Genomic DNA, 25528 nt, shown 5'->3' with positions numbered 1-25528 from the left:
AAGACTTAAGGAAAAAAAAAATTCTTTGAAGACACCAAATTCAGAAGAAATTTTAATTATATGAACATTTTCCATTGTAAAGGTAAGTAGGGATCGATTAAGGAAGGCCTGTTACTCTTCTATGTTCATAACGCATTGCTGAATTATTCTTGATCAGACAAGCAAATTGGAGTTATGTGGAGGTCTGGTGGCTGTGGGAGAGCCTGGGGCAGGGACACCAGTAGGAGGCTAAGCAGCACAGGAGCTTCAGGTAAGAAAAGATGAGGCTGTGCACTGAGATGCTGGCTGTGGGAAAATGGGTGGAAGCAATGCTCGAAACCAAAGATCCTTCTTTTGAGCTGAGCATCCAGACCTTCTTGCCAGATTGTTCATAAAATACCAGTGAGGCAGATAGGTTAAACCCGCTGCCGTCGGGCTGATTCCGACTCATGGCCACCCTATAGGACAGAGTAGAACTGCCCCACAGGGTTTCCAAGAAGCACCTGGTGGATTCAAAAGTTTATGTAAATTAATCCCAACTAACATGACTCACCCAGATGTACAGATTAATCTGGGTTTCACTAGTACCATGTTCCCAATGAAAACTTTGTCTACAACGTTCAATTCTTTTTTACAAAGGGTTATTTCTTAAAGTAAAAACATGACTTTGAAGAATCTTTCATAAAGTCTGGGTAAGGCATTCAATAGAGAAAATTAGCCTTACTCTACTAACCTAATACCCCAACTTCCAGACCATTTTTATCTCTTCATATAAATATCTCTTCATATCTATTTATTTGAAATAGAAGTTTTAACACTTAAATCATCTGTTGAAAAAGTCACCAGAAATTTAATCAAAAAGAAAAAAAAAAAAAGGCACAATAAAGGACTCTCCCTGGTGTAAGATCATGAGATATAATAATAAAAACTCCACTTAAGTCGAAAAATGAGAACTGTATTACTGCTTAAGCTAAACTGATCTACAATTATCTAATTCTAGCCAAGACAGTCACTATTTTTTATTATCAATTTTATCAAAATGAGTTAATAAATGTTACCGACTGAGAATGAACAGAGCACAGAAAGTATATGGAACTGTATAAAATACAATAAAGTATGACATTTACTTTGTTAGTCACTACATGGGATGAGTGTATTCATTCAAAAGGGGGAACTGACAAGCGAGCAATGGAAATCTGGTTTAAGTCACTAACAAACTTAATAACACCTCATACTTTATACGGAGTGTGGCATTCAATTATTCAAATTATTTTCTTTTTTTTCCAATCACTTTCTTTGAGCTTTCACTCAGAAGGAAGTTACTATACTCAAAAATATATAACTTCATCAAAATAATAAACTACTGTGCATCAAAGGCCATTATCAAGAAAGTGAAAAGACAACTTACAGAATGGAAGAAAATATTTGGAAATGATATATCTGATGAGGGTTTAATACCCAGGCTATATAAAGAACTATACCTCCACAATCAAAAGACAAACCACCCAGTCAAAAACAGGCAAAGACTTGAATAGACATTTTTCCAAAGAAGATATACAAATGGCCAATAATTCCATCAAGAAGATGCTTAAAAACATCATGAGGAATTAGTGAAATGCAAGCCAAAATCATAATGAGATACTGCTTCACACACGTTAGGATGGCTATCATTTAAGGAAAAAAAACTGAAAATAACAAGTGTTGGGAGGATGTGGAGAAACTGGAATCCTCGTCCGTTGCTGGTAGGAAATGTAAAATGGTACAGCTGCTGTTTGGTGGTTTCTCTGAGTGTTAAACATAGAATTACCAAATACCCAGCAATTCCATTCCTGGGTATACACCCAAGAGTTGAAAGCAGGGACTCAAATAGATACTTGTAGACCAGTGTTCCCTGCAGCATTATTTACAACAGCAGAAAGCTGGAAACAACCCAAGTGTCTATCAATAGATGAATGGAAAAACAAAATGTGGTGTATTCATACAATGGAATATTATTCAACCATAAAAAGGAGTGAAGTTCTCATACATACTACAAAATGGATGAACCTTTGAAACATTATGCTCAGTGAAATGAGCCAGACACAAATTGACAAACGTAATTGTATGATTTCATTTATATGAAATACCTAAAATAGACAAATGTACAGAGACAAAAATTGGCTTGTGGTTACAATGGGCAGAGGTGCAGAGGAAATGGGGAGCAACTGCTTAATAGATACAGAGTTTCTGTGTGGAATGATGAAAAAGTTTTGGAAGCAAATAGTGGGGATGGTGGCAAAACACTGTGATTGTGATTAATGCCACTGGAATATACACTGAAAATGGTTAAATTTTATGTTCTATATATTTTCCATAATAATAAAAAAAAAAGAAGTGTAATAAGTATTTTTGGAATGTCACTGGACTGACAAATATAGCGAAACCTCGTGAAATAGCTCACCAGTTGAGAGTCTTCCATTGTGCTCTGAGGAACACTAGCCTCCTGAGTTACATGTAAGATACTCGCTTATGTGGAGACTGGCAGTCCATTGGCTAATAGAAGGCCTACTGAAAAGACATACTCTGACCCAGCATCTCCCAAATTAATTTGGCCATTGGCTCCTTATTCAAAAAGATAACATTTTAGAAAATATACACTTGATACAGTCACTTTTAAAAATCATGAAACATTTTTAATATATGTAAATGACATGAAAATCACTACTAATAATCAATTTTATATGCTTTTGAAGTTGCTCATTGTACATTCTAAATAATCTATTTTCTTTCTTCATCTGGAAGAAAGATCCAAATTTGATCATGTTTCATGAACAACTTATTGGCTATATATATTTACCAGCTGGCTTTCTATAAGTTATTTACCCAACTGCTTTAAGTGGTTGTTGCTCACCATTCTGGTTACTTGGTAAAAGATGGAAAACTTGGTAAAACAGTTACACCACTGGGGCAAAAGAAGTCACTGGAACATGCATGGTTATAATTTTCATCTTACTAAAATTAAAAGTTGAGAAATGGAGTTCAACTATGTTTCATCAAATGTAAGGCTTTAGACTATTAAACAGTTGCTAACACATAATTACACCTGAATGAAAGAACTTTCAGCATTTACAAACAAAATGTTCAGCATTTTAATCCCAATTCAGAGGTACAAATAATACATGATTATGTAAGAATGACTAGCAACCAAAAAATTACTAATAATTTTATCTAGCCTTTTCATTTAAATATGTTTTAAATATTTTCTTGGTGTAATTACAAGAAACAATAAGCAGTTAAGTGGAGCGATTAAATTAAAACTTCATCACTAGGTTTTCTCAATACAACCAGAATTGTGAAGAAAAAGGAGTTTGTGTTGTCACTGAGCCAAACATAATATCAAACCTACAAGGTAGAGAAAGAATTTGGCTCAAAGTTACTATCCCTTTTTTGAAATATCAGGGCCAGTCAAAACAATGATTTTTAGGATGTTCTGTAGTCCTCTTCTGCACAGAGTCTTCAGTTAGCTAATTGAAAGTGAAGTCTTCACAACTAATTACACGCACTATAATCAATCACTGTGCCTTTTCCTGGTTTACTTAGATTGTTTCTGCCTAGTTATAAGCAGTATAAGGTCCAAGAGCTTAAGACATGACAAATTCGTTTAAGTTGTAGCTCTACTCAAAATCAGGAGCGTTAATCCAAGTAGAGTTAATTACTCACTCATCTTCTGTTTCACTGCCCACCTACCTGTGTTAGAGTATTTTATCATTTCTCAGGAATGTAATATACTATTTGCCTTATAAGACAGTAACAATTTTACATAATTTAAAAATAATCATTGACCTATACTACCAAAACCTCTATTTTTTTCCCAAAACAGTAATTGACTTTTTTCTGAAATCAGATTGCCATTTCAGGTCTGTATTAACTCTGCCCATTTTCCCTGCTTTTTTGGTAAAAATAAATTATAGTCAATGTGAGTATGATCTTTTCTTTTGAGCTTCCTAATCCCTCTCTCCAGAAGTAACCTAGGCCTTTGGAGTCTCAAGAATACTCTTCATGTTCTTTCTTATGGCATTTAACCTCTTTCTACTGTTTGATTACATTTATTAATCTACACTTATTCTTTCCCAGTAAGTTTCTTAACTGTAGGATCATATCTTACTCATTTTTTAAATTTTACGACACGGACTAATGAAATAATTTGCACAAATAAAGCACAAAATACACATCCGGTGATTACAAGCTAATTTATAACCGACGAAGAATGGCCTGAAATATATTAAAGTCACAATGATTAGGCCTTCAGAACTCTGTCAGGTAATATATTCTCACCGTCTGTCTCCAAGGTTTGAGCCTCTGCTTTCAGAGAAAGAAAACTGAGAAGGCTGCTGAAAAGTTGCTCTGATGTCATCTAGAGTCTTCAGATTCCCTGGTACTCCTTCAGTCTAGTGGGCATCTTAGGAAGAGGAAAAAAGGAACTTGACATCTTTTCCAAACCAGATTCTGGAATATCTTTTGTGAAATTCTGAAAGCTTATCCCAGTACCTTTTTCAAGTTCAATACAGACATAGTCATTTGACAGGGGAATAGAAATTGTTTATGAATATTAGCTTTCTGAAGGAAAGCAAGACAGATTCTTGCTTTCTTAATAATATATTTACTTGATAAAAAGAAGATACTTCAAGAAAATCAAGTGTGAAAAATGTTGATAGTGCTTATTAACCTGTTAATTTCAAATTTCTTAAGCATGTTGTCAAATTACTAATTACAAACTAAGTTACATCTAAAAATCTAGCACCTCTAAAAGATAAATTTCAAAAATGAAACACTAAAAAGAGAAAAGAAAATAGTAGCTACAGTTTCTCTCATGTTAAACTTTTCCATTGTCATAATACCAATTACATAAACCTTTCAGCACAAAATTTGGTAATAAATATCAAACGCCTTATGTCCATGCAAAGAGTTGTACAAGAATATTCATAGCAGCTTTATTTATAAAAGCCAAAACCTGGCAACAACCCAAATGTCCATCAAAAAGCAAATGAATTACAGTATATCCAAATAATGGAAAACTTACTATTCAGCAATAAAAAGGAATATACAATTAATATAAACAAATGGAAGAATTTCAAAATAATTATACATGAAGCCAGACAAAAAAGAATACAAACTGTGTGGTTACATTTGCATTAAATTCTAGAAAATGCAAATTAATTTATAGTGGGAGAAAAAAAAATGTATCAGTGGTTATCTGGGGACAGAAAGGTGGAAAGGGGCAAGAGGGAGGGATTAAAAGGGGTATTATCTTAATTATGGTGCTAGTTTCCATGGGTGTGTGTGTGTATATATAAATCAAAACTTATCAAGTTGTACCTCTTAAATACGTACAGTTTATTAGATGCCAACTACCCTTTAATAGCTCTAAGAAAATATCAAATGCATTGTTTTAGTCATCTAGTGCTGCTGTAACAGAAATAAGTGGATGGCTTTAACACAGAGAAGTTTATTTCTTCACAGTAATGTAGGCTAAAACTCCAGATTCAGGGCGTCAGCTCCAGGGGAAGGTTTTCTCTCTCTATCGGCCTTTTCATCAATCTTCCCCCAGAGCAGGAGCTTCTCCACACAGGGACCCCAGGTCCAAAGGATGCGCTTTGCTCCCCTAGCAGTGCTTTCTTGGTATGAGGTCCCCCACTCTCTGCTCATTTCCCTTTCATCCCTTGTAAGATAAAAGGTGGTGCAGGCCACACCCTGGGGAAACTCCTTTACATTGGATCAGGGATATGACCTTAGCAAGGGTGTTACAATCCCACCCTAATCCTCTTTAACATAAAATTATAATCACAAAACGGAGGACAACCACACAATGCTGGGAATCATGGCCTAGCCAAGTTGATACATATTTTGGGGGTATAGAATTCAATCCACGACAAGCATTAAATGTTACATGACCCTTGATGCACCAATTCCAAGTTTAGAATTCATTCTAAAGAAGAAAAACATCAAGGATATATACAAATATTAAGTCATAGAATGTTTATTATAAACATTTCCAGTAGAAAAAAATTTACAAACAGCCATTAAATGCAAAAATTAAGAAGTGGGCACTCATTTATTAATTATGGTACACCACAAGGTTTAATACTTATGTAATTAAAAATATTATATAAAAAAGTTATACTAAATGATATATTGTCACTGCTACAGATTAAGTGATTAAAAACATGTAACAACCTTATGTTCAGCATAATAAGCTTTGTTTTAAAACTATACAAAAATAAATGCAGTAATTATTTCAGGAATTAGGGTGATTTTTACTGACTCATATTTTCTAATTTCTCTAAAATAATCACATACTACTCTTCTAATAAGCAAAACAAATTGAAGGGTGAAAAGAACGGCAAGCTAAAACTGTCTGCTCCCTAGTGCAAGTATAAAACAAACTTAGATTCCTGAGAGGTGATGCACACTGTACCAGAGTTCTGGGCTATCATGCCACCCCCACCAGCAACCTACCAAACAGTTGTGAGAAAGGGGCAGGTCTGACAAGACGAACTGGAGTAATGAATAAGCAAGCTACCTGCTTTACCAGTTACAAAGTGCTTTCATGGACATGACCTCATTTGAGCTTCATAACTCACTCAAATGACCAGAGAAGAAAGTATCCCATTTACAGAGGGGATCAGACACTGAGCAGAACTGCATACGTGACACACCCCAAATTATAGATCCTGGACTCACATGGAGCCTTGGTAAAATTCTGACAGGGATTCTAAGAGAAGTAGAGAACAATCATTTTCCCCAGGTCTTTGTAACTGGCAGCAATTCACATGAGAACTAAAAAATAACTACATTTACAATCACATTTACATTCTATTAGAACGTACCTGGAATCTGGGGAACTTCCTAAATTCCCAGGCCCCAACTTCTGAAGCTGTACCCAAGCCAACAGTATCTTGTCTCTTTCAATATTACCCACCAAACCACTCAAACTCAAGTAGAATTTAATTGTTTAATCGTATTTCTTTCCTTCTTGAAGAAAAAAACTATTACCTTTTATTTTTTAAAGCTGGAACAAGAAAGTAACCATAACTATATTTAAAAAGACTACAAAAAATGGCCTGCAAATTGATGTCAAAAGATCTGACTTGATGGGAATTTAAAATACCACCTTTCAGGCTAAGTCTTTTTTGGTACAGCTGCACAGAAGAGAAAGGGTCTGCAAACAGTGAAGAAAACTACCAACTCCCTTACAAGAGTAAAAGTATGCTTCTTCAGAAGAACACTGTTAACAGCTGGTCAGTATCTGCTGCTGACTCCTTGAAGAAGCTACCCTTACAGATACCACTCTCCTCCAAACTCCCAGAACTATGAGAGGCTTAGCAAGTAACGGTAATTATCGCTTACTGGGTAGTTACTATGTGTAAATCACACTTCAACCGTCACATGCACGATTTTTAACCTTTATAACTACCTTATGAGATAACTGGATCCCTGGTTGCCCAGCGGTTAAGGGCTCGGCTACTAACCAAAAGGTCGGCAGTTCAAATCTGTCAGCCTGTCTTTGGAAACCCTATGGGGCAGTTTTACTCTGTCCTGTGTGGCCACTATGAGTCAGAATAGACTCGATGGCATTGTGTTTGGTTTTTGGTTTATAGGGTCACTACGAGTCAAATAGACTCAACAGCAATGGATTTTATGAGATGACTATTATTCCTATTTTACAAATGAGGAAAATGAGCTCAGGTTCTTCAATTGCAAAACTAATAAGGTGTTGAAGTGTAATTCAAACCCTAGTATATTTTACTTGGAAAAAAAGACGAAACCTTAGCAGTTCTCTGATACATAAATTCTGCCCTTTCTCTAGAACTACACACCACCATTCAAGTGATGCAAAACACTTGGTATTGTTATATAAAGCTCGTGAGTCTACATTTTCCACAGAAGTAACTACAAATATCTGAAGCCCACAATTTGCGTCTGATATTTTGCCACATTCTAGACTTCTTTATTTTAATGATCTGCTCTATTAAAGTGTTATTATATCTCTTTCAAAAGAGCCCTGGTGGCACAATGGTTAAGCGCTTAGCTGCTAACCAAAAGGTTGGTGGTTCGAACCCACCGGTGATTCCATGGGAGAAAAGAACTGGCAATCTGCTCTCATAGAGATCACAGCCTAGAAAACCCTGTAAGGGCAATTCTAGTCTGCCCTATAGGGCTGCTGTGAGTCGGAAACTACTTGACAGCACACAACAAAATACCCCTTTCAAGCCAAACATCTGACAACATGAAAGATAAGGATACTTAAATAGCAGAAATTAGCAAAGGATAAAAGAGAATAAACTACTTACACAGATCAATATTTACAAACTGCCTTATATCAATAAAGGGACAAATGAGCTTTAAACTCAACTAAATAAAATGGAACATCATCAATGTTTTTTGAATCGTAAAGGCAGGAACTATGTCCAAGAATGAGAAAATGTTTAAATAACTTTAGTGTAATCACATTGTGGAGTACTACGTAATCATTAAAATGTATGCTTTCAAAGAATATTTAATGATGTGGTAAAATTACAAGAACACAGTGTCAAGAAAGCAAAGTACTAAACTACTCATTTGTTACTTGAACAAAATGTCACACAAATGAGGGACTAGGCATTACGCTAAGTCCTGGAATGACGAAGTGAACAAGCATAGTCCCTCACAGTAAAGAGGCCGCAAAAAAAACTCAAGGAAACAGAAAACAGATAAAATAATTGAAATCAAACAACACAAGAGATAGAAAGGAAGCAAGGAAGCTACTTTATATGAACTGATGAGGAAAAGTTTCTGGGAGGAAATGATATTTAAGATGTCTCAACAAGCTAAAGGTTCTAATGCAAAGAATGAAGTTAGCAGTTCCAATAGAAGAAACAGCATTTACAAAGGCCAAGAAACAAAAAAATACAAAGACTTGGCCTCCTCCAGGAACTGAAAGTGGACAAGAGTGACCAGTAGTGAGCACGGAAGAAAATGGTGGGAAATGAGGTCACAGAGAGACAAGAATAAAATATGATCTCAAATTTGTTTTTTGTAACATATATATGTTACTAGGAAACCCTGGTGGCGCAGCGGTTAAGAGCTATAGCTGCTAACCAAAAGGTCAGCAGTTTGAATCCATCAGGTGCTCCTTGGAAACTCTATGGGGCAGTTCTACTCTGTCCTATAGGTCCCTATGAGTAGGAATCAACTTGACGGCAATGGATTTTTTTGGTTTTATACATTGCTAACGAGTCAGAATTGACTAGAGTGCAAAGAGTTTCTTTATTTTTTTGGTTTTTAACATACACATATACATACAAGTGGTATACAGACTGAGACAAATATGCTGCAGGGACATTTCTAGTTGGCAGTATAAAGGGAGATTTTGTTTTTGTTTTTTTCTTAATATTTTCTACACAATCTAAAATAAACTGTATAAAGTTTACAGTGAGAAAACAATAGGATTAGAACTTTCAGCCAGGAGAACGTTGAATAGAGGTGAGAACAGACATCCTTAGCTTGTCCCTGCATTTTAGAAGGAAAACATTCAGTCTTTCACTATTAATTATGATGTTTGCTATAGGTTTTTGGTTCCCTTCTATACCTAGCATTTTTATCATTTTTTTTTTAAATCACAAATGAGGGCAGGATTTTGTCAACTGAGTTTTCTGCATCTACTGAGATGACGATGTGTTTTTGTTTTTTATTAATGAGGTGGATTAAATTAATTGTTTAAATGACTCTGCTTTTATGGATGCATACCTACAATTAACATCATACATAACTGGGAACATGGCAAGGATGTTTGCTCTCACCAGTTCTATTTAACACTGTACCAAGGTTCTACCCAGTGCAATAAGGCAAGAGGAAAAAAAAAACAAAAAGGCTGGAAAGGAAAATTTAAAACTGTCTTTATTCGTAAGTAACATGATCTCTTGTGGAGATTATTCTAAGGAAGCTAACAAAAAAAAATTACTAGAATCAATAAAGTTTAGTAAGACTACAGGATGTAAGATCAATATACAAAAATCAACTACATTTCTGTATACTAACCATAAACAAAAAAATGAAACCTAAAGTCTATTCACTCACAATAAGTAACAAAAAATAAATGACTTAGAAATAATTGTAACAAAAGACATTCAAAACCTATACACTATAAACTACAAAGCATTGCTGAGAGAAATCAAAGAAGACCTAAATAAACAAAGATAGAATCCATGTCCATGGACTGGAGAATTAAGATGGCAATTTTCCCCGAACTGATCTACAGACTCAACACAATCACTATTAAAATGTCATCTTTTTTTTTTTGGGGGGGGGGTAGAAATTGATCCTAAAGTATATATGAAAATGTAAAGGACCTAGAGTGTCCAAAACAATTTTGAAAAATACTAAAGTTGTAAGAGTTAAACTACGTGATTTCAAAACTTACTAGAATGCTACAGTAAGCAAGGCACCTGTATTGGTGTAAATAAAAACAGGCAAATAATGGAATAGACTAGAAAGTCCAGAATAAATGCTCACATGTATAGTCAACTGAGATTCAACACACATGCCAAGGCAAATCAATGAGGAAAGAATGGTCTTTTCAATAAATGGTGCTGGAACAACTACATAACCACACACAAAGACAGACAGATCATTTACCTCACAACATACAAAAATATTAACTTAAAATGGATCACAGTTTGAATTTTAAGAACTATAAAACTTCTAGGAAAAGACATAAGAGAAAATCATGTAACCTTGGGTTACACAAAGATTTCTTAGATATGAAAACAAAAGTGCAATCCATAAAAAAAAAAAATGAAAAATTCAACTTCATCAAATTCTTCAAGACATCCCCCAAATAGGAGAAAACATATGCAAATCATAAATGTAATAAAGTGATACCCACTGCCGTCGAGTCGATTCCGATGTTTTTTAATAAAGTGATAGCCAGCATATATTAAAATCCTTAAATCTCAAGAATAAGACAAATAATCCAATTAAAAAATGAGCTGAAGATTTCATTTCATCAAAGAAGGTACATGAATGTTTTGCAAACACATGAAAAGATGCTCATCGTCATTAGCCATTAGAGAAAATTAAAACAGTGAGTACCAGTACACACTCACTAGAATTGCAGTAATTAAAAAAAAAATCAAAAGCTGAGGAGGATACGGAGAAATTAAAACCCATATACACCGCTTGTGGGAATGTAAAATGGTAGTGTCACTTTGAACAACATTTTGGCAGTTTCTTAAAAAACTGAACACACACTATACACTTAACATATAACCCAGAAAGTGTACTCTTGAGTATCTATCAAAGAGAAATAAAATCAAAAATATGTCCACATAAAACTTGTATGCAAATGATCATGGCAGCATCTTTCGTAAAAGCCAAACACTACAAACAGCTCAAATACTCATCAACTGGTGAAGGGATAAATGAAATGTAGTAACCATAAAAAGGAATGAACTAATGATTCACGTGGCAAGGATGAACCCCAGAATCATAATCCTTAGTGAAAGAAGCTAGACAGGAAATACTTTATATTGTATGTTTCCATGTATATATAAATTGTTTAGAAAAGCCAGAATTACAGGAAGAGAAAGCAGGTCACCTCTTAGGGCAGGGGGTGGGAGCAGGTATCCACAGAAAATGGGCATGAAAGAACTCTTTAGGGTCATAGTTGCATCTGTATATAAATTGGCTAAAAATCATCAAATTGAACACTTAAATAGGTGAATGTATGGTATGTAAATTATACCTCAATAAAGCTATATGCAAACATATATATACTCCATGCAGAATTATAAATTGCTTTAAAATGAGTCTGATGTAAATAAGTTGCCATTAAAATAATAATTATAAATAAGCATAATGCATTGAAATTACCCTTTGGAGATTACAAAAGTAGACTTTAGATATGCCCATTTACCTAGAATTTATTAAAACATCAAAGGTAATTTTAGGGGCAAAAGCCTGGACATCTGATCTTATTTGCTTTTGAACATGTTTCATATTTATAATACTATCTGAACACGTTTGTTGGCATTCAAGTTATTCATTTCAACTAAATAAGACCACTTTTAAAAAATCAAGTGTATATTTACACACCAGTAACTGAAAATAACATTCAAAAAAATCCAATAACAACAAAACATATCTAATAAATAAAACTAACAAAATATAAGTTATACATGGAGAAAATATATTGGAAAACAGTAAAAAAGCCTAAATAAATGGAATGATATACCACGTTCATGATAGAATCATAAAAGCAAGCCTTTGAATCGCTTCCACCCCAGATATACTGAATGAGAATCTACATTTGAACAAGATCCCCTGATGATTCTTATGTATAATAAATTTTGAGAACCACTGCTCCACTAATAAGGAGCCCTGGCGGTACAGTGGTTAAAGCAACGGAGAAAGATGTGGCAGTCTGCTTCCAAAGACGTTTATAGCCTTGGAAACCCTATGGGGTCACTATGAGTAGGAATCAACTCTAGGGCACTGAGTTTGGTTTTCGGGGCTCTACTACAAATTTTTTTTTTTCTTTTTTACTACAGAATATGAGTCGGAATTGACTCCACAGCAACAAGGTTTTTTTTTTGTTGTTGTTTACTAGTGATTCTCAGAATTGGTCCCTAACCAGTACCATTAGCATGGCCTGGGAACTTGTTAGAAATGCAAATTCTCAGCAGGGGCTCAAACCAAAACAAACAGGCCCCAAGCCCTGCATAAAAGGACAGTTCTCCTCAAATAGAATCCACAGACTTAGTACAATGCCAATCAAAATTCAAAAGGTTTCCTAAGTTGATTCTAAAATGTACATGGACCAGTAAAGGCCCATAACAGAGAAGCCACTGAACCAGAAAAAGAATAAACAGTGGGTGGCTTGCCCCACCAAATACCAAGATTTAGCATATAAAACTCTAATGAGTAAGTTAGCATAGCCCAGGAAAAGACAAACTGATGGAAATTAAAAAGACCATCACACATAAGGAAACACGGTAACTGACAAAAGTTGAATTGCAGATCTCTGAAGAAAGGGGGACAATAAGTGCTGAAACAATTGGTTATTCTTTGGGGGGGGAGGGGAACTGCACTGCAATTTCCCTACATGAGAGCAGCCAGCACTGGGTGTCAGTGCTTGGGCAGGGGGAGGAAGGCATCCACAAAAAGGAAGGCTCCTGTGTGTAATGGAAGAGTCCCAGGGGTAAGAAGGGCTTCCAAGTAAAGTGTCTCCAGAACCCAAGTAGAAGGCAATGCAAACGGCAGATTTCCGCAGGGAGACTGATGTAGAAAGCCAACAAATTAAGGATCGTGGTAGGTGAGTACCTCACTGTCAGAGAACGAGGTACAAAAAAGGAAAGGGAGAAAACATGATTGAACCCTATGGTGTTAGAATGAAACTGTATGATCAAACAATGACAGGGACACATTCAGAGGACACAGCAGTGAACTTGAAGAGGATCCCACTGGCTAAATCAGGGACGGGAGGAGTACCAAAATAAATAATGATAGTAATGAGTAATAACTCACCAAAAAAACACAGACTCCTGAGTCCATACTGACACTAATTAATTAATTAATTAAAGTTTGATCAGGAAGGGGATATTTACATAGTTTCCAAGTATCTCCACGCAAATAATTATTAGAGAAGGAAGATGAGTTTGTAGCAATTTGTAGTGTAAATTTTTCACAAAATTTTATAAAATTTAGAGTAGACCCAGCAGACACCATCTTAATCAAGTAATTCAAGTGATTATCAATAAAAAGTAACTGACTAAAATGAAGTTAACTGGGCACCACAGGATAGGATGAAAAGAGAAGGTGCAGCATCACTTCTGTGATATTCCTGCCACATATCCATAGGCTGCATCTAGTCATGAGGAAACAGCAGAAAAACCAAAATAAAAGAGACATTCTGTAACGTAACTGTTCTGTATGATCTTCATAGTGTCAAGGTCTCAAAAGTCAAACAAAGACTGAGGAACTGTTCCAGACAGAAGGAGACTAAGGAGACGTGACAAGTAAAAATGCAAGACATGATTCTAAACTGGATCCTTTTGCTATAATGGACATTATTGGGATATTTGTCAACTTGAATAAGACCTGAGAATTAGAGGGTACTAACGTATTAACGTTGATTTCCTGATTTTGATGGTTTTACTGTAGTTTATAGGGGAATGTCCTTGTTTCTTTGTAGAAAATTACACACTAGTTTATTCAGAAGTGATAGGACATTAGGTCAAACGGTTTGGGAAAAAAAAAAAGTCCTCCGTATTGTACTTTTCTGTGTTATTTTAAAATTAAAACGTATTATAAAAATTAAACGTATTTAATGCATTTTTAAGTATATAAAAGGAACAAAAGACATGAACAAGCATTTCATGAAAGAAAAATACCAGTGGCGAATATTCACGTGAAAAGATGTTCAGCTTCATCAGCAATCAAGGAAAAGCAAATTAAGACCACAACGACGTGCTATTTTGTACCCACTAAATTGGGAAAAGTTAAAAAGTTTGACAACTCCAAGTTTTAGCAGTATTGTGGTTCAACGGGGGCTTCTGACAGATTACTAGTAGAATGTAAACTGGTCCAAGGACTTTGGAAAACAATCTAGCATTATGTGATATAACTGAACATTCTTTGCCTTTCTACTGTTGGATACATATCCTAGACAAAGTCTTCTACATGTGTACTTCTGTAGTGAAAACTGACATCAGCAATGCTTGCAATAGCAAAATACATACTATGTATTATCAATGTATAGATACATCGATAAAATGAACAAATAAACAAACAAGCAAGTAAAAAATCCCAACAACCCAAATGTGCACCAACAAGAGAATGAATATACTCACACAATATAATATTACCCAGCAGTGAAAGTAAATGAACTATAACTAAATACAGAGCCCTGGTAGCAGACTAGTTAAGCGCTCGGCTGCTAACCAAAAGGTCAGCAGTCTGAATCCACCAGCTGCTCCTTGGGAATATATGGGGGCAGTTCTACTATGTTCTATAGAATTGCTATGAGTCAGAATCGACTCGATGGCAAAAAGTTTGCTTAAAACTACATAAACCCAAAAACCCACACCCACTGCCGTCGAGTCGATTCCGACTCATAGCGACCATATAGGACAGAGTAGAATTGCTCCATAGAGTTTCCAAGGAGTGTCTGGCAGATTCGAACTGCTGACCTCTTGGTTAGCAGCCATAGCACTTAGCCACTACGCCACCAGAGTTTCCTATAGCTCTTCAACACTGTGCCACCAGGGCCCGGAGGTACAGTGGTACAGTGTTGAAGAGCTCCGCTGCTAACCAAAAGGTCGGCAGTTCAAATCTACCAGCTACTCCTTGGAAACCCTATGGGGCAGCTCTACTTTGTCCTATAGGGTCACTATAAGTCAGAATCAACTCAATGGCGATAGGTTTTTTGGTTTAAGTATTTACACAAATGAGTTGAAAATGTTTGTCCACATAAAAACCTGTGCACAAATGTTTATAGGAGCTTTATTCATAATCGCCAAACATTATGCCCACCAGATTTCTTTTAAGAGGTGAATGGATAAACTGTGGTACATCCACACAATGGATTATTACTCAGCAATAAAAAGAAATGAGCTATCAAGCTACCAAAAGACATGAAGAAAACTTAAATGTATATTACTAAGTGAAAGAAGCAAGTATGAAAAAGCTGCATGTTGCATGATTCAAATTACATGATGTTCTGGAAAAAGCACAACATAGAGACAGTAAGAAAATCACTGGTTGCCAGAGGTTTGAGATAAGGGAGAGGGATGAACAGGTAGAGCACAGGGCAATGAAACTATTCTGTGTGATGACGTATTGGAGGATACATGACATTATACACTTGTCCAACCCCACAGGACTGTACAACCCAAAGAGTGAACCCTAGTGTAAACTATGGACTTTAATTAATAATAATATATCAATACCGGTTCATCAATTTTAACAAATGTACTACACGAGTCCAAAATGTTAATAATAAGAGGAACTGCAATGAGGAGGAGGGTATACAGGAACTCTGCACTTTCTGCACAGTTTTTCTTAAGCTTAAAACTCCTCTAAAAAATAAACTCTATTAAAAATAAAAAGCAAATCTCAGAAGACTATACACAGAATGACATCAATTTTTATAAAACTAAACAAAATTAAACTAAAAAATAAAACAATGTTATTTAGGGATATACACGTGATAAAGCCAGTATTAATAAAAAGCAAGTAAATGATTAACATGAAATTGAAGGGGTGGTTGGGGGTGGGGAGAGGCAAAACCATAGGAGCTCACAGGACCTCATGTACCTGAGACCAGAAGAGCTAAATGGTGCCTGACTACGAACCAATGACCTTTCTGAGCAGGATCATAATACGTGGTCCCAGAGGGAAATGTAGAACGAAAATCAAATTCTTAAAAAAAAGTCAGACTAACTGGACCAGTTGAGACCAGAGGACTCCCTGAGACTATTACCCTGACCAAAAAAACCAAACCCATTGTCATCAAGTTGATTCTAACTCATAGTGGCCCTATAGGACAGGGCAGAACTGCCCCATAGGGCTTCCAAGGAGCACCTGGTGGATTCGAACTGTTGACCTTTTGGTTGGTAGCTGAGCTTTTTAACCACTGCACCACCAGGGGTCCAACATTAACTACAGGCTGCACAATACTGAGGAAGTCAGGGTGGGAGAAGATAACCAATTTTTTAATAACACGTATTCTTTCGAAGGATCACTGCATCATGTAACAGTGGAAACAGACTTTTTTATAAAGCTAAATCCATACCATTGGCCCATACAGTAAATCTCTCTTTTTATGTACATTTTATACAAGATTTGAGGCTTCAACTACAAGGTATAAATAAGAATGAGAATAAATGTTAAATATGCAATTTTTGAAACTAGACTTAGTCTAACATGTGCTAAATAAATGTTCAGTGTTTAAATGTTTCATTGAATATTTTAAAATTACTGCAGCAGTTTCACTGTATTTGCTCAATGGAACTAAAATGTCCCTTCCCCCATTTAGCATTTTATTTCTCCATTTCCTATTTTCTCTTTACTGTTGTTATTATTATTTTTTTTTAATTTGTATTCCTTTTCTTTCACCTCTTCCCTATGGGCATTTCCCTTTTACCCAAACTTTTTTAATCTTTATATTCTTTTAAAAGCCATTTTCTTTTCCGAGTAGCCAACGTCATCCTCTTTAAGAATATATACTGTTCCATCTTTGAGAAATGCTTATTTAAAATCCTCATTTGGATATTTACTAGCATCTCAAATACAACATGTTCAGAACTGAGTCCCTGCTCTTCCTGCAATCCTCCCAATCTCAGATAATAACTCCACTCTTTGAATTACCCAAAGTCAACGATCAGTAAGTAAGAGGTGAGTTAGGAGTTTCACCTAGATTATCTGGTCTTATTCCAAACCACAAAGCACAGCATCTCCATCTTTGTCAACTTTAACCCATCTGCCTACAAACACTGCTTGGACTCAGACGTGGTTTCCAAAAATTTCTCAAGAAGCTTCAAATATATTTCTAAACTAATAATGACTTTCAATATGGAATGCAAGTTTAAAAAAAAAAAAACTATTTGGTGGGTTTATTCCCAGTTATTAAGAATAGTTTATATTAGCTGGATGGCAAGTTATTGATAATAAGATAAGGCATTGTGCTGTCTGTCAGATATTATCTCATTTCACCATTATTTAGAAAATAGATGTCACCCCAATTTACAGATAAAGAAAAATTAAGGCTCAGAGAAGCTAAGTGACTTTCCCAAGGTCATTCAGTAAGTTAGAGGTAGATTCAGGATTCAAACCCAGGTCAGTGTGCTTCTATAACATACTCCCCAAACCACTTCCCGATAAAGCCTCCACAGCGTCAGAGGAATTGCTTTGGTCAACCAGTCTCCCGATAATTTCATGAAAGACTAATAGTCTATTTTTAAATCACTGGTCAAATTTTCTGTGGTTAATAGCTATGCTGAAAACACAAATACAATTACTAAATCCTTGCAACTCCTACTAGCCTTTTTTTTTTTTTTTTTAATACATCCTCTCCTACGGTTGACTAGTTTCTCAGCAATTTTTAGTCACCAAGTACAACGATTCTGTTACCACCATGTTTGTTGTTAGCTGCAGTGGAGTCGGCCCGCGATACACGGTGACCCCGTGCACGATGGAACAAAATATTGGCTGGTCCTGCACCGTCCCCATAAGCGGCTGCAGATCGGACCATTGTAATCCATAGACTTTTCAATGGCTGATTTTCAGAATTGGATTGTCAGGCCATTCTTCTACTACCCTGCATCTGCCGGTGCTTTGTGCCATTAAGTCGATTCTGACTCAGAGCAACTATAGAGGACAGAGAAGAGTTGCCCCTGAATCTTCTCTGCTGGCTTAAGGCCTGTTAAAACTTTTTGCAGGGAAAGCTCTAGGACTTTTATGAGTCTCAAGGAGCTGAGGAAATGTTGATACTTTAAAATAAATCTTGACCCAGTAAGAACTGGCACTAGGCCTTTTATTTTCTTGCAGTCAGCAAAACTACAAAACTTATAAAAATTCACATAGTAGTTAAGGGCATGCATTTGGAAGTAGAGTGCCTTATGTGGTGAGTCACTTCACAAAATCATACTTTCTACCGAAAACTTTTTTTAACCTGGATGTGTGGGTTTAAGTATTACTGGCAGAAATCACTTTTAAAACCTGTAACTGCTATGCAACGAAAGGAAAAGCAAGTCCATGTGGGGCTTTACTAATTGTTTTCTCCGAAAACTGTCTTCCCTGGCGGGGGGGTGAGGGGGGATGAGTATTATTACTGACACCTATGCACCACATGGAAACCCTGGTGGCGTAGTGGCTAAGTGCTACGGCTGTTAACCAAGAGGTCAGCAGTTCGAATTTGCCAGGCGCTCCTTGGAAACTCTACAGGGCAGTTCTACTCTGTCCTATAGGGTCGCTATAAGCCGGAATCGACTTGACGGCAGTGGGTTTGCTTTTTTTTTTTTTTTTGGATTATGCACCACATAACTTTACAGGTCAAACAAATTCAGAAGCTGCTGTTTCTAACCCTGTCCTAATCTGGATCTCTGAAAAAATGAAATGAAGGCCAGTTTAATCACCCAACAACAAATAAGAAAGTGTGTCTGTTGGGGAAAAAGGGGTTACAGAAGAGCAAAGAAATGGTTCAACAGGTGGCAGATGTTAACTGGTTCAAACTTCACAAGAATTCAGAAGCATGAACCAGGGTTGTGAGAACTTGGAAAGGGGAGTAGAAAGAAAGAAAAATGGAAAATGTGTGGAAGAGGTCCTCGGGTAGATGTGCTACTGAGTAAAACAATGGTCATCCAAAAGTCTATTTGATTTCCTTGGAAAAATACATTCAAATTAACAATATTGCCAACAATATTGTAACACATTAACATTCTAGAACGTTACACCAGTGAAAAGGCACTTTAAAGATTTCTTCACCTGTTTCTCATAATATTCTTAGGAGGTAGGTTGCATCCTCATTTTACAGATGGGCAACTGAGGTATAGATTAAGTGATTTGCTAACAGAGTATATGGAGACCCAGGGCTCAAGTATAAATCTTATGATTCTAAGACCAGCATTTTCCACTCTATATATTGAACTGGCAATAATGATGGCTGCTCTTAGTGTCTACACAAGTGATAAAGTACATTTGGGGTTGCAATTTGTCTTTAAGTACAAATTAAAACAACTAATTCTGCCTTGTCTCAGACAAACACAAAACCCTTCTATCTTTAATAAATGTTCTCTTTTAAAATATAAGCTTAGAAGCTAAGGACTACTGATCATGTAACAAGCCTATCGGAAGCAAGTCTAACTCCTTGTAATAGTTTTAAACAGTTCACATATATTCCTTTCAATTCTGGTGTTGAAAGAAAGCATTTTACTTTAATGTAAAATGGTAATCTCCATTTTACATTCAAGTAACCAAGATGAAGACAAGATAAACTGTAAAATGCTTAAAAGCTAAGCAAATCGCATTCTACGGTCACCAGACTAGGTTTAAATGGTATGTGACTTTCCAATAAATACTATAATTATGTTTTCCTGTCCTTAACAAAAACTCATGGGAGTACTTAAATAAGATAAAAACCTTACCCATTTTTTATTTCTTGAATATTATTGTGAAAAATTAGCATTAATTTGGTCAAGCACCAATATTAATACAAATTGCACATTACTTTCAATACATTTGTCAAAGATAACATTAATAACATTCACTCTCAGGTTATATCCATTCCTAATAGAATAAACATTTAAGCTTTCTTTTGTAATTTTCATCTGTAATATAAAGGCAAAAGATCAATTTCTTAGTCAATATTTAAAAAAAAAAAAGGCTAAATATTTTCTAATCTTTATGCCCTAGGTGATAAAATAAGGACTCTGTTCATTGCTTAAATACAACTGGGTAGCCTATAGGAAACCCTGGTGATGTAGTGGTTCAGAGCTATCAGTTCAAATCTACCAGGCACTCCTTGGAAACCCTATGGGGCAGTTCTACTCTGTCCTATAGGGTCACTATGAGTCGGAGTCTACTAGATGGCAAGGGGTTTCGTTTTGTGGGTTAGCCTATAAGGTTAGTTTCCCAAACCTATTAGCAAAAGAATGCTCTCTAAATTGTCTATCATAAAAAAATATATATATATATATCATAAAAAAAAAGTTGGTTATAATTAAGGAAAATTTAGAAATAAATTCAGTCTCTTTTACCACTTGGTGTCACCAATATCTGAGCATTTAAAGATGTAAGATTATAACAAGTCCCCATTTTTAGGACATACCCTATGTGTAATGATAACAGTAGTCATCTTTGTTTACCCGCTGAAACTACTTTCCTCTCTGAACCGAACCATCTCTTACTGTGAATCAATTTATAGCCACCATTCACAGGTACAAGGAGCCCCGGTGGCACAGTTGTTAAGAGCTAAAGCTACTAACCAAAACGTCAGCAATTTGAGTCCACCAGCCACTCCCTGGAAACCCCACAGGGCAGTCCTACTCTGGTCTATAGGATTGTTATGAGTCAGACCGACTTGATGGCAAGAGGTTTGGTTTTGGCTATCCATATATACATGATCCCCCAAATATGATTATAATAGAAAAATAAATCTCTGAAAGTCAGAAACTTATTCTATTCCTAAGTCCTGTCCTTAGCACCCCATTCAAACCAAAATGTTTCCGTCATCCCAAATTCAGTCCCAGTTAGTCCTTCACTAGCCAGATAAACCATTTCATTTTAAATATTTCCAGGTAATAGAATCGGCAGGGACGGAGCCACTTTAAGAAGTTTATGGAAATCTGTGAAGTGCCCTTCAAAAAATGAATTTTATCACAATTTAAATTAAATATGAAGAATTAAGGATCAATTTTGGAAAGTTAACAAAACTTTTAAAGACATTCAGCTTTAAAAACATTTGTATTCCAAACAGGTAATTTACTACTTTCACCAAAGACATCTGTATTTTCCTTCTTGGTCCAGGCGAAGAGTAAAAAAGGCACTCTGTGGCAGACACTCAGCTAGGAGATTTCAAGGTCTTAAATTAGAGCTAAATCAATCTGGCTTATTATTCAGGTGAGGAACAGTAAAAAAGCATTCTATTTCGTTAGACTAAGCCAAAGAAATGCATATACTGAAAAAAACAGAGCTTGGATATGACTACAAATAATTGTATCACACCTTGGAACCTGCAAATTTCTAACACATATGCTGTAATTTCACCTTCACAAAAAAAGTCATGGAAAAAATTGAGTCACAGGAAGTTTCTAACTTGGGTAACACAATACAGCATGAATTTTTATTCTTGTTTTGATTGTTTCTAAATCTTTCAAAAGGTACCAAGATACACTCAGGCGTTTTTTGTTTGCTTCATCAACACTCTGATTTATCACTGTGTGTGAGGCACCAAGCTAGGGCCTTTGTAAATCACAAATCTATAAAAGATAAGGTTAATTAGCGGTTTACAATCCTGTTAAAACTTTGTAAAATAAAGGCAGTGCGAATGGAACGCCACCAACTGCTACAGGAGGCTGCAGGAGAGCAGGCATTCCTTTCTGTCAAAACCAAAAAACCAAACCCAGTGCCGTGAAGTCCATTCCGACTCATAGCGACTCATCAGGGATCCCATAAATCACAGGACAGACAGCATTTTGGTAAAAGAAAACAAGCGGGATCGGAAGACATCTGAGACGAAGATGGCAAAAATCTGATGGCAGAATAAGAAATGTGCAGTTACCAAGCAGGAGGTTGGGACAAATGGAATATGATGCTGGAGTAAGCAGGAGCCAAACAGAAATAGGACTTGACCTTTTATCCTGGAGGCAAAGGTCTTTGTTCAGGGTAGTGATACTTTCTTTATAAAGTTTTATTTTGCTATAATACATGGAATGTATTGGGCAGTAAAAACTAAAAGGCAAAAGACCAGTTAGAAAGTTACCACAGTAACTGCCTAATATCCATGAAGTACTAAAAGTATGAATTTCAGAGATGACAGTAGAAAGAGGAAAACAGGCAAAAACTACTAATTCTTCCTTTTGTAATAAAAATGATTACTGATACAGTCATATATATGGTTGTCTGCAATCATATGCTGAATATGTAAAGCCATAGTAGGAAATTAAAGACTTGCAAGTAGACTTTCGGTAAAGACTTGGCTTAAAGTCAGTACTACAAAGTTATCTATTCTATAATGGAAGAAACATCTATAGTATCCCCTTTTGAATTAATTCTAGGGTAGCATATACCATCTCTTAATATGTCTTTGGCTATACTTTGTACAATTTTTAAAACTTTATAGATGAATTGAAGGTATAAATTTTCAAAAACGACAATTAGAAAGATGAAAGATAATCCGTACTTTATAGAGATGGCTTAAAAAATGATCAAGATCTGCCCGATCCATACAAATTTGAAGGTACAAAAATACAATGGACAGAAGACATCTTATAAATGCACCTTTCAAATTCATTATCAACATTATTTGACGACCCAAACGGAAACACACACACATATATATATACCTAAAAGATAAACTGCCTGACCATAATGATAAACTCTATTTTTGAATCTTTATTTACATATTACCTTTCAAAAGGTTTTGATGAATAAACTTTCAACTTATTCAGGTTATCAAATGTATTTTTATACTTACATGTGAAACTTTTTAGTTTCTCTTCCTTTAAATGTTCCCCACCTCAGAAAAAGCCCATTAAAGCAGTTTCAGGAATAAAAAAAGTGTCCTCTGTGCAGCCCATAAAAGTTTAGTCCACAAATACATATGAGCTTCTTCTAGACATCTAGCACTATTCTAGGTTCTTCAGATATATTAGTGATGAACTCAATGGAAAAAAGATTCCTGTCCTCAAGGGATTTTACTTTAGCAGGGGGAAAAAAAACAACAATCAATATTTTACAAATTTAAATTTCAGTATTTTAAAGGTGTTAAGTGCTTGGAAAAAGAGAGCAGAGCACCACAAAGGAAAGAAGATAGGGAGAGTTTTCAACTCTGAACAGAGATCAGCAGGCTAGACTTCACTGAGAAGATGCCGTGACTTGTCAGCTAGTGGAAGGACTTTAGTTTTCCTTCAAGTGAGATGGACAGCCACTGGAAGGTGCTGAGTAGAGGAATGGTTATATTTCTGTCTGTCTGTGTTAACAGCCAATAACATGTACTATTAGAACAAAGTGTCAAAAAGTATAGTTGGTATCATTTAAGAGGGAAGGGTATTACTATCAAAAATGTTGTGTGGGAGGCGGATGGATGCAGAGGAGGCTACAAAACAACTACCTCAGATCTGGGACCCATAATAATAGCTAAATGTCTGTATATCAAGCATTGTTTGAAGTGCTTTACTCCTCACAACAACCCACCAAGCGACCAAGGCGACCAAGACCCAAGACGACGGTAGCGCCTTTTCCACATTCCAAATTCTGAATATCAAAAAGCTTTAAAAAAAATTTTGGTGGCAAAATCTGACCCAAACTCACATGAGACAATCTATAATCTTAATTTATCTCACTTAGCAAATACGTATGTGAAGAAACACTAACCCACAAAATCCACGTAACCTTTAACTATTATAGTTAATAAAAAACAACGCATTTCTTTATCTATAAACTTTTTTTAAAAACTGCCCCATTTTTCTTAGAAGATAGTGGAGTTACTACCCATGCTTTACAAAAAAAGGAAGAAAGAAAAAAAAGTACAATTCTACCCACAGTAAGATGGAAGATGCAAAACTGTTGCTACAGATTTTGGTTTTACAGTTTTAAAATATGTATTTTTCATAAAACATGGCCCCTAGACACAAGCTAATTGCTTTATGTGGTGTCCAACAAAAGAAAAATGTTATTTATTTCAAGACTGAAAGAGTAACAGGCTGTTTGAGACCTTCTGAAAGGCTGTATATCAGCATCCAACACGGTATCTTTCTGTAGGGTTTTTTAACAAATTATTTTAACTAGACACAAATTTGACTAAACCCTGGTGGTGTAGTGGTTAAGTGCTACGGCTCTTAACCAAGAGTTCGAATCCACCAGGGGCTCCTTGGAAACTCTATGGAGCAGTACTACTCTGTCCTATAGGGTCACTATGAGTCAGAATCAACTCGATGGCACTGAGTTTTTTTTTTTTTTTTTGACTGTCATTTCAAATCCAAGATGTAGCTCTATAGCTGCACTGTCTAGTACCATAGGCACTAAACTCAAGATACCTGTGGTACTGAGCTCTTGACAGGCAGCTAGTCTGAACTGAGACATGCTGCAGGTGAACATACACACCAGATTCAAAAGCTTAGTACGAGAAGAAGATTGTAAAATATCTCATAATTTTATACCAATTATGTATTGAAATGATAATATTTTGAGTATACTGGGCTAAATAAAATATATTATTAATGTCTCCCTTTTTTTACTTTTTTAATGTGGCTACTGGAAAACTGGAAATGATATGTGTAGCTTACATTATACTTCTACTGGATAGCGCTGCTCTATATAGTAAAGACTCAAAAATAATACAAAATTTCTCAATTATATTCTAGAATGAATCATTTTACTTTAAATCACCAAACAGATTGATAGGAACACAGATAGAGTCACTGGCAAGCAGCATTTATCAAAAATGCTCAAATAGGTTTTTTTGTAAACAAGAGTATTATTTTAGATATTTAAGAAAGGGTACTCATCCAAGTATTCAATAAGAAAAAAAAAAAAAACTCCATTATATGAAATATTTGATTTTTTTCAAAATCTATTTTCAGTATTTCTAAAGTCATAAATATGTATAGGAGGGTTTCATGTCTTATTTTCCTTCAACAGGGTTAGGACAGATCTAAGTTTTGTGGCACAATGTATTTCACATATTTTTAATATGTATTAAAATGGTATTAGAAAACAGGCAACTTATTTTTTAATAGAGGGAAAATTTTATAACTCTTCAAAACATATTAAAGAGTTTGCGCTGACTGACATTTACCAAGTACTTTTAAAAGCA

The 25528-nt window shown here is 35.6% G+C and overlaps 1 protein-coding gene across 2 annotated transcripts in view; it reads right to left on the bottom strand.

Moving 5' to 3' along the window:
- The window catches only part of NRIP1 (nuclear receptor interacting protein 1), a 95381-nt gene that overhangs the window by 46186 nt on the left and 23667 nt on the right, over nt 1-25528 (bottom strand). Inside the window, exon 4 of one of the 2 annotated variants that reach the window (XM_049857731.1) lies at nt 4294-4417. The exons of the other annotated variant lie outside the window; for it this stretch is intronic. The gene's annotated coding sequence lies outside the window, so the exon portion shown is untranslated. The remainder of the gene's footprint in view (nt 1-4293; nt 4418-25528) is intronic. 2 annotated transcript variants of the gene reach the window in all.

The sequence above is a fragment of the Elephas maximus genome, chromosome 18 (genome assembly GCF_024166365.1).
Source record: "Elephas maximus indicus isolate mEleMax1 chromosome 18, mEleMax1 primary haplotype, whole genome shotgun sequence".
NCBI lineage: Eukaryota > Metazoa > Chordata > Mammalia > Proboscidea > Elephantidae > Elephas > Elephas maximus.
The sequence above is the reverse complement of the archived record's forward strand: the minus strand, read 5'-3'. Positions and strand labels throughout refer to the sequence as shown.